At 40.1% G+C, this 14,494-nt stretch overlaps 1 protein-coding gene across 1 annotated transcript in view; it reads left to right on the forward strand.

Moving 5' to 3' along the window:
* The first annotated feature begins 511 nt into the window (after positions 1–511).
* Positions 512–14,494, forward strand: part of LOC109925877 (ras-GEF domain-containing family member 1C-like) — a 62,363-nt gene continuing 48,380 nt past the window's right edge. Inside the window, exons 1-2 of the mRNA XM_048603708.1 lie at positions 512–682; positions 14,152–14,314. The gene's annotated coding sequence lies outside the window, so the exon portion shown is untranslated. The remainder of the gene's footprint in view (positions 683–14,151; positions 14,315–14,494) is intronic.

Genomic DNA, 14,494 nt, shown 5'->3' on the forward strand with positions numbered 1-14,494 from the left:
GAAAGTAGTGCTGTGCCATAATCTGTTTTCGCCTGCCTTTCACTCTGCAATTGTACTGAGATGTGTGTGCGAGACAGCCATTGTGAAGCAACCTTTGCCCTGAAGGCATGAGCTAATTTGAATGCATGCTTCAGTAGTACAGCACACATTGAGAAAAGTCTATGTGGGTTGCCAGCTGATGTTGTGGGGAATAATTGCACCTGCCTTCGAAAATACAGTCAGTAGCTCCAAGCTATGGACTATGCAGGCGCGTGATCTCTTTGTCAGCTACCTAAAGGTCGGTTGTCCCTTCAGCACCCGCATGTGAATATTTCTGCTTCAAGGCTGTGTGCACAGGCAAGGAGACCAGCTAGCCCTCCCTTCCTGGTATCCTGTTTCAGAGATCTGCCTTGCCGCTCACACGACTCAGCTGTCTCCTGTAGGTGTGTTTGTACATTCCTTCTTCCGCAAATTTGAGCTGCTTCTACTTCCATTGTATTAGTAAGCCATTTTAGACATTGCTGGGAGATTGGGAGAATGAGAAAGTGCTAAATGTACAACGGCAAGTTGAAGAATGTGAACCTAAAGACTATTGGAAAACAATCTTCAGCATTAAACAGTCGGCGTCCTTAATGAGCGAAACTGCACTTAGAACTGGATCAGTCTGTTTACGGAAACCTAATCGGAGGATTTGTTAGTACAGGTATGGCTAAAGTCGACTTTTACTACCTGACTTTCATCAATGCCATAACTATGATAAGAGTTCACAGGGAGCATTGTGCAAATGGATAAGCAGCAGTTTTAATGGTTATGACTGTAATTACTCCCTATTGGGAGACTGTGAGTAATGTAAGTTGTTACAGGAAGAGATTTTGACAGAGCTCCAACAAGAACTGGAACTGTAGGATGCCATTGTTGGTAATCGGAATGTCGATATACTGGGTTGCTGCAAGTTGCCAGTCAATTCATGCAGTGACTTAAACCTGTTTGGTTCTTTTCATTTCTGCCTTCTTGTTGAATTTTTGCGCCCTCTTCCTTCTCTTGTACGGATACGATTAGAGTTTTACTGTTTGTTCCGCTTTTTGCTGTTATTCCTTTGGCAAAAGTCAGAACAGTAAATTTCCGATACAAAGTTTAAGTATGAAGGTCTCAACCTGTACATTGTCCGTACTGCACAGCCCACGTGAATGACCTTCCGCCAAGCATTAGGTTAGAGCTTTGGTTTCTAATCAGCTTCAATCGATTTAGTTTATCATATTGAAAAAAAGTATAGGATTGGACCAATAATGTAAATTCCTAGCAACAACTAACACGGATCTTCTCTTTAATTCATGAATGGAATATTTTTGAGATGATATGTTCATCATCTTAAACTGGTATAATAGAATAACAGAACTAAAATAAGACTTCCCCATTTTTGGTTCATTCAGATCAGCCTATTATTTGCAACCATGAGCAAAAACCAAGGAGGGAATCTGTTCAGCTGCAGGACATTAATACTTTTTCACTGAACACAAATAAATATCTTTTAAAATGAAAATCAACTCTTAATAAAATGTCAAAATATGTGTACCGTTGAAATCCTTGAGGGAGAAATGTGTGCAGGGATAACAAGGATGAAAGCTAACATAAAGAAAAGCAGTCAATGGTCACTATGGAGATTTAGGTCAAAGGCTGCTGGAATTTGCTACTGAATTTACTCCAGCATCAGCCTCTTAAAATACAGACACTCCAAATTTTGAGTATTTCAAGATGAGAGATGTTCTATTGATTTTATTGGTCAAACAAAATCAACACTTATCTGAATTTGAACTATGTTGCATTGTCATTGCTCAATAATATTCACTGGGACTTGCAGAATAATTTCAGCACAATTTTCTTCTGATTTTTTTTCCAAATCTCTGGGCTACCTTTTGCCATTATGACTCCATCCACAAAATTGTTTTCATTCCATCTAATCATTTGGCCTATTACTGTAATATTATACAATAATATTGTACTAATGGGGTAGTTGCATGGTTCAGTCAAATATTGTGTTAGTTACAACAGATCTTTTAATATTTATGAGTTATTATGTGAATGATCATTTCAACAATACTGTGGAAAAATAATTCACATGGTCTAATTAGTTTTACATCTAAAGTATATAGTGAGCAGTAGTTAAATTGGATGAGTTATAATTTTCAAATGGCTGACTGGACCCAAGTCATTTTCTGATATGAACTTACAAGTGCAATGATTTGCTAGTTTCGTTAAGGTTTGGATTTTAATTAAGAATAGAGCAGGTTGATGATAATTTCAACTTTCTGACAATTTTTCTCCCTCTTATCTGAAGGAATATTTTTATCTTTTGTTTCACTGTATCAGGCATTCCTTTTCTGAAAATTGTGCTGGAGCTATATATATTCTGGGATATGATTAACTCTAGGAGTAAGATATCTAAATGAAGCCCTTACAAGCTAACTAAATTCTGATCGATAAGTGTAGAATTAGTAATGATCCCTCTATTTTTTCTTGAATTTTCCTTCTTAAAATAATGTGTCAACTCAGTTCAGTTTGGTGGGACTTACCATAATGAGAGAAGTAAAAATGTTTGAATCCTATATCAATGCCTTTCTCACTGGTCGGCTTTACAAATATTAACCATGTAATAAAAAAGCAACAATGTTTATTGTGTGAAATTTATGATATTAGTACTATATAAATCTTACGCACAAACACCCCTTGCTGATGTTGGTTTGATTGTCTGTCTGGTTTCGTAACTGAACCAAAGCTTTCAAAATGAGAGGAGCACCTATGGTGACAGGTGGCAGTTGACTTCTAAAAACTGAAGCATGAGATGTTTGCCATTTGTACTCTCTGGATAAAGGATTCTGTGATGCCTCTGCAACAGCTGGAGCCATGTCTGATGATGTAGAGGCTGCCACTGGCTGCATGCTCTCAATTACCCTCTTCAATCCATTGAGGTGCCTGATGAATGAGTAAAAATATACAGTCATCTTAAGAGGATGCTGCCTCAGAACTCTGGAATAGATGAAATATTAAAAGAAAGAAAAAATGAAAAAGAATCCACATTTAAAATCCAATGAATATGCTAAGCAGTTCATTGTAATTTAGTTAAACAAAAAAATAGTCATACGTTCTCCACGGGTATGCCTGAAGGGAAACTGTGGAAGGATGGAGGACATGAACAATTAACCACATAATTGTATTGCCACTTGTAAAATGATTTTAGGTTTATCATATCTTTCCATAATACCTTTAAAATAGTTGTGCAAGTGCTGTAAAAATTGCATTAAAAATCTTCTTGATGAAAACGTGATATATTTCTAATCCACAATCAGCTTGAAGGTACTCAATTGGCAGTTTGTTCCTTGATAGATTTCTTTATGGCTTTGTCTCATTAAGTTTGGGAAAATACTTCTCCTTAAAAACTTCTCAGAATTCTCATTTGGAAAAGGAACACATTGAATGGTTCAGATTATTCTCAGTTCCATTCTCATCTTTTTCTCAAGTTGCTTTTTCTGCCACAACCCAGCATTAATTATAGTCATAGTATAGTTTCTATCCTGAACTGTGTCGCCTTACCAGCTGGGTGAGAATTCAGATTGGTCAGTTATCTACAAAGGGGAAAGAAAGAACATTGTGCAATTTTTCAAATTTTTCAATTTAAAAAAAACTATGCATATGTAAAATATGTCAAAACTGGAAATTTGTGGTCTTTTCACAGAGAAAGGGAACTTCAATTATACCAGTTCAGGTCAGAATCTAATTTCAGTCCTTTCAGTAAGAAGTAGGCCATTCAGTCCTAGGAGGAAGATGAAAGCAAAATCATGACTGGAATTCCCTGAATTTGTCTTTTGTACTTCAGTTGAAAGTGTGCTTCAAACATAGTGTCTCTTATGGCAGTACCAGCAGGTCACTCTGAAGACTTTGTCCTACTGCATGTGTCCTTGGGCCAGTTAGAGATGTCTGTCCTCATGCACTACAATCAGATTACCAGTTGCAGTCAAGCTACCCTCGAGGTATGTGGTCTACTACAGTGCTGCAAGGGCACTCAGCAGTCGACAGGAAAGTAACGTTTCATGCAATGAATCATGGATAAGTGATTTTGTAATAAAACTGGAGGTCTAAAATTGATTCCATGAGTATTTGGATTACAAATTAAGGATCTTAGTCATTGTTTGTTGATTCAACTGTTAATAAGTGTGACTGACATTCTAACAATTGAAACCTATTTTAATACATGACGCCACCAATTTCCATTCATTCACATATGTTTTCCAAATTTTCACCACTGATTGGAAGCTATTGCAAATCTATTGGACAAGTTGAAAGTTCAGCATATTGTAGTTTTTCAGTACTAGTCTTTCAATCCTGTTCAATTTACGAGGAACCCTACTCAAAAGAATGGAATATCAGCACTGTACAGAACACTGGGCTCAATCTTATATTTTATTGGCTGAGTCTGAGTTAGGTTAATTTTTTTTTGCCCCTGAAAAGATGAAGGGAACAGTTGAAAACTCTAGGTCTGTACTCAATGGAATTTAGAAGGATGATGGGGAATCTGATTGAAACTTACAGAACACTCAGAAGCCTGGGTACAGTGGGTGTGGAGAAGATGTTTCCACTAGTAGGAGAGACCAGGACCTGTGGGCACAGCCTTAGAGTGAAGGGACCATCCTTTAGAAATGAGATGAGGAGGAATTTCTTCAGCTGGAGGGTGTTGAATCAGAGGAATTCATTGCCGCAGAGGGCTTTGGAGGCCAAGTCATTAAGTGTATTTCAGACAGATAGGTTCTTGATTAGCAAGGGGATCATGGGTTACAGGAAGAAGGCAGCAGAATTGGCTTGAGAAACATGATCAATCATGATCGAATGGTGACGAAGACTCGATGGGCTGAATGACCTAATTCTGCTCCTGTATCTTTTGGTCTTAAGATTCCCACCTGAGACCTAAAGAGTTTTTTTTGCCATGTCTTACTAAACTCGCCTCATTAACTGTATGTACTTATGGCATCTGTCAAATCTGATTCCAGCCCCATTTGAGTGCACACTTTTCCTGCTACAACTTGCTGGTGAACAGATAGCCTGGAAATCACAAGTATCCCTTTGTCAAGTGCTGTCTGTGAGAGCCTGATTTGCACCCGGATACACCCTTTCAGTCTGGTTCTGTCCTGTACGGTTTTCGACTTGTGTCCCAGATATGACGGACAAGGAGAAGTTGGCATCCCGCTTTGCAGGCAAGGACCGGAAGGTCCTCCAGGATGGGACGGTACAGAGTAACATTAACCCTAAGCTGCATGGCTATGCACACGTGCAGCTACTCTGATGTTTCGTGCATGGTGATCACCGTCAACACGCTGATCATGGCACTGACTTCAGATTCCAGAGGTCTCTGATGTGCATGGGCCTCAGAGGCCCCCACAGCCAGAAAAATAATTAGAGGGAAGGCTGGTGCAGAGCAGGACTTCCTCTTCCCCCAGGACCAGCAGTGAAAGCCACAACACCAGGCCATGCCAACTCACTCCGGGTTTTCCACCTGGGTTAAACCAGTCTCTCAGATGTCTGAAGGAATGCTCAGCACTGCATGAAGAAGGTCAATGACCTTCTTCGCTCTGCCAGGGTATGTGCTGCCATTTGATACATCAGATTCACTCTGTCTCAACTACTGCACCAAACTCCAAACAAGACCCCTGCTGTACCATTCTCACTATTGCCTGGAACATAGTCCCTCACTCGCTATCATCCACCCAAGCCACACAACACTTTCCCTCTGTGCCCTCTGTGCTTGGATTCATTGGTTGGTTTGCCCAGCTGTCTGGTTTTCATGCAAACTCCCTTCTAGGTGACGTCGTCAGTGCTGTGTAGCCTCTGCTGTCCCGCTCTGAATTTATATGGTCTGGTCCATCATGGTGGGCAGCTTTGATTCCGGTTTTGTATTGTAGTGGTATGTAGATGGGGTCTATTTCAACTGAGCTGTTAATTGCATCATTGATTGAAAACCAGGCCTCCGGGAATTCTCGTGCTTGTCTTTGTCTCTCTTGTCCTAGTACTATAACTTTGTCCCAGTCAAACTGATGTCCTTCTATGTTGGAGTATATTGAAACAAGGGAGAGTTGGTTGTGCCGTTTTGCTGCGAGTTGTTATTCATGTATCCCGGTGGCGTGTTTCCTGCCCATCCCTCCTACGTAGTGTTTCTCGCAGTTGCTGCATGGTATTTTGTATATCACATTTGTCCTGCTCATTGTGAGTACGGGGTCTTTCATCTTTGAGAGTAACTGGTGAAGTGTGGCTGTTGTTTTTTGTGCTATCCTTATTCCAAGAAGTCGTAGGAGTCTTGTAGTCAGTTCTGATGTGTTACTTATAGGGTAGGGTGGCCAGTGTGTTGGGGCGTACAGTGTCTTCTTGGTATTGTTTGTTCACCAGACAAAGCTGTTAGAATAACCGTTGTCTGCAAAGACTCTGTATAGGTGTCCCCCTTCTTTTTTGCGCAGTGCCAAGGTGTTGTGGTGTGTTACCATTCATTTAAACAGAGTCTTGACAAAGCTCTGTTTGTGGATGCTGGGGTGGTTACTGTTGTAATCCAGGATTTGATCTGTGTGCGTGTAGTCTTTCTGTATACACTGGTAAGGAATTCCCCGTTGTTCGTTCATTCCATCATTACGTCTAGTAACGGGAGTTGGTTGTTGTTCTCTTCTTCCCTGGTGAACTTGATCCCGGTGAATATGCTGTTAATAAGGTATGATTTTCTTCCAACTTTACTAGCAAAGGAGACACTGGCCACATTACTGGACAATCCGATAACACCAGTGAAACCATCAGCAAGGACAACATGCTAAATTTACTAGACCTATGCCTCACCACACATTTCATCTTCAACGGCCTGGTATATGAACAAATTAATGGAACACCTACAGGTTCACCCATCTCGGGGCTCACAGCAGAAGCTGTTATGCAAAGACTGGAACACACAGCCCTTCCCCAGATCCAGCCTAAACTATGGGTTAGATACGTGGACAATATCTTTGTGATTATTAAATGAGCAAAGTTAGAAGAAACACACACCTTATTAGCAGCATATTCACCAGGATCAAGTTCACCAGGGAAGAAGAGAACAACAATCAACTCCCGTTACTAGATGTAATGATGGAACGAACAAACAACGGGGAATTCCTTACCAGCGTATACAGAAAGACTATACACACAGACCAAATCTTGAATTACAGCAGTAACCACCCCAGTGTCCACAAACAGATCTGTGTTAAGATTCTGTTTAAATGAGCGATAACTCACTGCAACATCCTGGAGCTGCGCAAAAAAGAAGGGGAACACCTACACAGAGTCTTTGCAAACAATCATTATCCTAACAGCTTCATCAACCGATGCCTGGCAAACAAACAACACTCTACACCGCAACACACTGGCCACCCTACCCTATGTTAGAAACACATCAGAACTGACTACAAGACTTCTACAGCCGCTTGGTATAAGGATAGCACAAAAGACAACATCCACACTTCGCCAGTTGCTCTCAAAGAAGAAAGACCCCATACCCACAATGAGCAGGACAAATGTGACATACAAAATACCATGCAGCAACTGCGAGAAACACTACTTAGGACAGACGGGCAGAAAACTCGCTACCAGGATAGATGAACACCAACTCGCAGCAAAACAGCACGACCAGCTCTCCCTTGTTTCAATACACTCCAACATAGAAGGACATCAGTGTAACTAGGACAAAGTTACAGTACTAGGACAAGCAAGACAAAGACAAGCACGAGAATTTCTGGAGGCCTGGTTTTCAATCACTGATGCAATTAACAGCTCAGTTGAAATAGACCCCATCTACATACCACTACAGTACAAAACCAGAAACAAGACTGCCCACCATGACAGACCACGCCATATAAATTCAGAGCAGGACAGAACAACAGCACTTCAACAGAGGCTACACAGCACTGACGATGTCACCTAGAAGGGAGACAAAACGTTTGCATGAAAACCAGTCAGCTCGGCAAACCAACCAACAACTCCAGCCACAACTCAAACTACAGATCTTCGTTAAACATTAAAAGCCCTCTGTGCTGGCTACTCATTCACCTGGGAAACCACCTCACCTGCACCACAATTCTAGTTGTGGCATCCAGTTTCATCTCCCTTAAACCCTGCAACACTCTCATTCCAGGAAGAAAATAGCCCCCACTAGGGCAGAAAGACTCAAGACGGGTAGTGGGCTGCCTGATATTTGCCTCCTCATCCCTTATGAGGATAGCATCATGACTCTGACTGCCCCAGCTGGTTAACTGACCGTTTCCAAGTTCCTGAACCAGTATTGGAAGCTGCACTTGAATTACTGTGCCAAGACCCCTGACCAAAGTCTTGACTAAGGCTTACTGACAATCATGTCCAGCTTCCTTTGTTTGTGTTGGTGATAACCAGTAAGGCAAGAGAGAAGTAACGAGCGTCTCATCTCTGGCAGAGAAGGCTTGGAATCTGAATAAGTGTCACTGGACTCGAAACATTAAGTGTTTTCTCTACACAGCAGCTGCTAAACTTGTTTCTCTAGCAATTTCTGATTTTGTTTCAGATTTTCAGCATCCACAGTTCTTTGTTTTATCTTAAAATTCTTAGGGGACTTGACAGGGTAGATACAGAAACGTTGTTTCTCCTTTTGATAGAGTCAAGCACTAGGGGGCCTAATCTGAGAAAAAGGGGTTAGACGTTTAAGATGGAGATGGGGAGGAATTTCTTCTCTTAGAGTGTAGTGAATCTATGGAATTCTTTACTGCAGAGGACTGTCAAGTCTGATCTGTTAAATATATCCACAGCTAATATAAATGCATTTTTAATCAGTAAGTGAATTAATGGTTTTAGGGAAAAGGCAGGAAAGTGGAGCTGAGAATTATCTGATCAGTCATGATCTCTTTGAATGGTGGAGCAGACTCAATATGCTGAAAGCTCTTAAGGTTTATTGCAGCACATGGTATACGTGCCTTTATTACAGACAGGGAGGTTATGCTGGAACAGTACAAAAAGTTGCTTAGGCCACGGCTAGAGTATTGTGTGCAGTTCAGGAATCCACATTATAGGAAGGAGAGGGCACAGAGGAGATTTACCAAGACGTTGTTTGGAGAGTTTTTGTTATGAAGAGAGATGGATAAACTGGGTTTGGTTTCCTTGGAGCAGAGGAGACTGAGGGGGATCATGATTGAGATCTGTAAAATAATGAGGGCAGAGACAGGGTAGAAAGGAAGGAACTTTCCCCTTGGTGGAGGGATCAATGACCTGGGGGTATAGATTTAAGGTAAGGCATATGAGGTTTGAGAGAACACAAGGCAACATGTCTTCACTCAAGGTATTGGGAATCTGGAACTGTTAGCTGACAAGGGCAGTAGAGGCATAAAACCCACATAACCACAACATTTAAGCAGAATTATTTAGATGTACACTTGCACTGTCAAGTAATAACAGACTAGGAGCTAAGTGCTGGAAAATGGGATTGGAATAGTTAGGTCATTGTTTTTGACTAGTACAGACTTGATGGGCTGAAGGGCCTTTCTCTGTGCTGTAGATCTCTATGTCTCTCTGATGTTTACTATGGAAGTCCTTTGTAGAAAGCAGCGTATTGAATTCACCAGGTATCTGCTCTGATTTCCAGGTCCAGTTTTCTCTTTGTCCAGCTGGTTTCGCGCAATAGGTAAGGTAGGAAGCTAAACATTAATGAGGCGAATTGTGTCATTAACAAGGCACTTAACAAGCAATGATTTATGTTAATTGGCAGCTCGTTGCTGCCTTTTGAGAAACTCACCATGCCATTTGTTAGAAGCATAAAAGATAGAGTGTGATGCTCTTGATGTTGAGATTGACTTGGCCAATTTATTCGATTCTACCACAAATCTTACCATGGCCACACAGCTCATATCGTACCCATTATCTCCACCCATTATCCCCTCAAGCATATTTCATGCACTGCAAGCAAAGAACAAATATAGTAAGAGTTGATGCAATGTTACAGTAAAAAACAGTGACCGAACAATCAAACGTTGGAAAAAAGACAAAGTGCTTCAGATGTGGGAAATTTGAAATAAAAGCAGAAAACATTTTGAAATACACAGTAGATAAGACATGTGGAGATAGACATCAACTTGAAAAGTTAACTTTGATTCTATCAGGCTTTGAATGCCATGCTGAGTATTTCTAAAATATTCTGTTCTTAAACCAAACATCAGACAAGGAACAAATGTGAAAAGCTATCACTCCATTCATTCAGTCATTGCAACCATTAGGTAGGGGAGAGAGTTGGGAGAGATGCAAGAGATTCGTTCTCCTCTAATGCTTTAATGTATTCGTTTGGATTATTGATTAAATATAATATTGTACCATGTCAATAATATCAATCACAACAAGTAAGCAAACTGTCCAGTGAAGGAGCTGCTTGTAGTTAATTAATCCCCTCATGGAGTTCTCTGAACAAAAGAACAACATTTATACTTGATTGTTTTCGTTAAACTTCATGATTGAATGATTTCTGACAACGTTGATTTTAAATTAGAATAAAATAGATTTGCATTCTAATCATTAATTCAACAGTCAGAGAAAAAAAACAAACATTCCTTTCTCAAACATAATTTGTCCAGTTTTTCATGTCTGATTAAGATATTGGATATTCAACTTCTGTCTAACAAAGTTACTGTACTATATCAACACATTTTGTATTAATTTTTAACACTACACTGGCATTTATTATTACAAATATACCTGAAGTGATCTCTTATTCTTCTAAGGCTATCCTTAAGGATTGAGGATATCTTGTTTCCACTCCAATTTGATTGGGATTAAGAAGGTTGATAAGTAAATATAAGTGTCCTCAGCAGACTTTGTCACATATAAGGCAGGTGCCGTTTGAAGGGATGAGTATTTGGACGAAAACTATACTGCGACTCTCAACTACACCTATTCCAGTAGTTCCACCACTACTGGAAGGAGAAGGTAATGGAGTATCTCCGAAATGATCTTCCCTGTGGAAGACAGCAGAGTGACTCCACTAAAGGTACAGCAATCAGACTGGTCTCCCTGAGCTTGAACACTGTCAATCACAGTGCCCCCAAGACTCTTTGGCATGTGCTGTTCTTTCCAGATGAGGGATAGGAGGTTATTCAGCTGAGCCACAAGTATAGCTCTGCTGTGTTTCATAGGCTTTGCTGTTTTTCAGCTGTCAAACGGCTTTATCAACTTTGTCCTAGATTAAGGGAATGTCAAGACCGAACCAGACTGAGTTTTGAGAAATGGTGTTAATGATGTTTGAGTCGAAGGCAGAGTCTTGGCTGAGGAGCTCTTCAAAATGTTCTCTCCAGTCACTGCTGATTGCATCGCTGTCCTTGTTGAACTCCCTTTCATGCTTGTCTCTGAGTGGGGTGGGTCCTTGAGGGATTGGGCCATAATCATTTTGACTGTGCTGAAGAAACCATATGTATCATCGGTAGCCTCAAGTTGTTGGATCTTCTATACTCTTTCTACACACTTTCTACTCTTTGTTCTTTGTCATGCATTTTACTCAGTAACGCTGTCTTCAACTGCTAGTAGTACTGTTGTTGCTCTCTTGACCAGTAGTGGCATTTCCAGTCAATGAAAGCTTAGTAACAACTCTTGTTTAGGTACTGTATCTCTTGGTTACTTTCAGCGAACAGGCCATGATGTTTCCTTGTTGAGAGAAATCTTTGGAGATTTTTGTTTTGGTAAACTTTAGGCTCACTGTGGCTCCTGGTGGCAGGAGCATGACAGGTTGACAGTGAGGTGCTGACTGATTGAGAAGGGCAAGCCAGAATGGATTTTTGAGGCCTTCAAAATTAATTTTTTTTGTGGTATTACTTCTGTTGCCTGTTATTTTGGGACCAGACTGATGGATATAGTATGTTTTTTATAAATATTCCACGAGTAACAAATACTTGATAGTTTAAACTTGCAAGCAATCCGTGGTATTTTTTAAATTCATTCATGTCAATTGGACATCATTGGCTGGGCCAGCATTTTTTTGCCCTCCCTCCCTAACTGCCCAAAGGATAGTTAAGAGTCAAACACATTGCTGTGGGTCTGGAGTCACATATAGGCCAATCCAGGCAAGGATGTCATTTACCTTCCCTAAAGGGCGTTCATGAACAAGATGGGTTTTTCCAACAATCAACATTAAACTCTTAATTCCAGATGTTTATTGAATTCAAATTCTACCATCTGCTATGGCAGAATTTGAACCCAGTTCCCCAGAACGTTAACTGAGTCTCTGGATTAATATTGGTGGCACTTTCAAAGTTTCAGCCTTCAGTAAAAATTCATAACATTTCCAGACGTTGACACTGGCCACAACATTGACCCAGCTTCAATAAAAGAACAGTGATATATTTCCAAGTCAGGGTGACATGTGACTTGGCAGAAATCTTGCAGGTGCTCTTGTCCTTCTAGGTAGTTGTGATTGGGAGTTTGGAAGGTAGTATTGAAGAAACCTTGCCAGTTCATACTGCAAATCTGCATGTTTCTGCCACTGTGCACTGATGGAGGAGGAAGTGAATATTGAAGGAGTTTGGACGGAATTCCATCAAATGATCTGCTTTGTCCTGGATGGTGTTGAGCTTCTTGAGTTTTATTGGAGTTGTACTCATGAAGGCACTTGGAGAATATTCCATCACATTCCTGGCTTTTGCCTTGTAGATGGTGGACATGATTTGGAGAGTCAAGGGGCAAGTCATTCATTGAAGAATGCAAGGTTTCTGACTTCCTCTTATAGCCACAATATTCATATGGCTGATGCTGATCAAATTTTTGATGCCCATCATTTTAACCATTATAAGTACAGCAACAATAAAGAGAAATTATTGCCAAATAATGGATGTCTGAGGTATATAATATTCAAGACAATGAATATCCTAATGTGACTGTGATATATTAACTACTAAGGTCAGTTTATATAGCAGTGCATTGTGCCTTCATTCTGCATGTTGAGTTTTTCATTTTAAATTACAGTAAAAATAAGTGCCAGGAGAAAGAATGGCATAATGGCACAACACAAATAATCACCATTTTTCAAAACAAAAATATTACAAGGCACTGCCTGTAGTGGCATAATACTTTATCAAACCACTTAGTAAAGCTTCCATTAGAATTTAAATAAGAACAGGCAGGATATATAAAGGGGGAATACTGTGCAGTTTTCAAATTAAACAAATATTTCATTTGTGCGAAGTAAATCATTTTGGAGCATATTATCATATCACTAATGCAAGGCATTATTGTCATAAAGTAAGAAGCAAGGTGGGATCTTCCCAAAGACTATGGCAGGATTTGTACCCAGGTGAAATCAAACGCAGTGATGTGTTTTAGTGTTAGGAATAAGAGGAAACAATACAGAATAAGAGATACATGGGGTGAGGGCAGAGGAATGGGTATTGTATGTGAACAAATGGTTGAAAGTGGTAAGGCAGGTTGAGAAAGCAGTTAATAATGCGTTTTGGATTTTACATAAAGTAGTATGGAGTAAAATAGCAAATATGTTATGGCAAACCTGTGGACTGGCTTGGCTTCAACTGGAGAATTGTATCCAGTTCTGGACACTGCATTTTAGGAAGCATGTGAAATAATTAGTACGGTGCAGTAAAGATTTACAAGAATGGTTGCAGGGATGAGAGATTTCAGTGGATAACTGATGAAAGTGGAACTAGTTTCCTTGGAGAGAGAAGAATTAGAGAAGATTTGATGGAGATGTTCAAATTCATAGTGGGATTTTATGGAGTAGATGTTAAAAAAAATCAAAACATTTTCTTTGGTGTAAGGGCCCAGAGCCAGAGGTCACAAATTTAAGATGATTGGCAAAAGAACCAGATGTGACTTGAAGAAAGGCCTTTTTTTTAAATGTGAGGAGTAGTTAGGATCAGGAATGCACTTCCTGAGAATGTGGCAGGACAGATTAAACCATGGCTTTCAATATGAAATGATGTACAATTATCTGAATACGAAACAAAATGCAGGGCTATGATGAAAAGTGAGTGGGATTAGCAGAGTTGCTGTTGCAGAGAGCTACTACAGAAATGGTAGACTGAATAGCAGTAACTTCTGTTTCTATAATGTAATGCAAGTCTTTATTTTCTTTTTTTCAAAATAATGATCTTGTCTTTGCAGGTAGTGAGCACCGCCAGAAAAAGTGGCTTCAACTCATAAAACCAATGACAGTGTCGACTCTAACAATATCAGAGCCCAACAGCTTGCCAATGGGGGCACTCTACAGTGATGGCTGTCTGTAGCTTGAGTAGTGAGAGAAGTACTCCTGCCTGTCTTCTAACAGGTCAGCAAATCACTTCATCAAGAGGCCCCTATAAATCTTTGCAAGGTGGAACAACTTGATCCTTCAAGCAAGTTAACAAATTAGGATGAGAAGATATTTCGAAAGGAGATAAATTCCATTTTAACATTGATTAACCTCATAATTCCATCTCTGACACAAAAACAGAAGTTGCTGGAAAAG

Source organism: Rhincodon typus, chromosome 12 (genome assembly GCF_021869965.1).
Source record: "Rhincodon typus isolate 14 chromosome 12, sRhiTyp1.1, whole genome shotgun sequence".
Taxonomy (NCBI): domain Eukaryota; kingdom Metazoa; phylum Chordata; class Chondrichthyes; order Orectolobiformes; family Rhincodontidae; genus Rhincodon; species Rhincodon typus.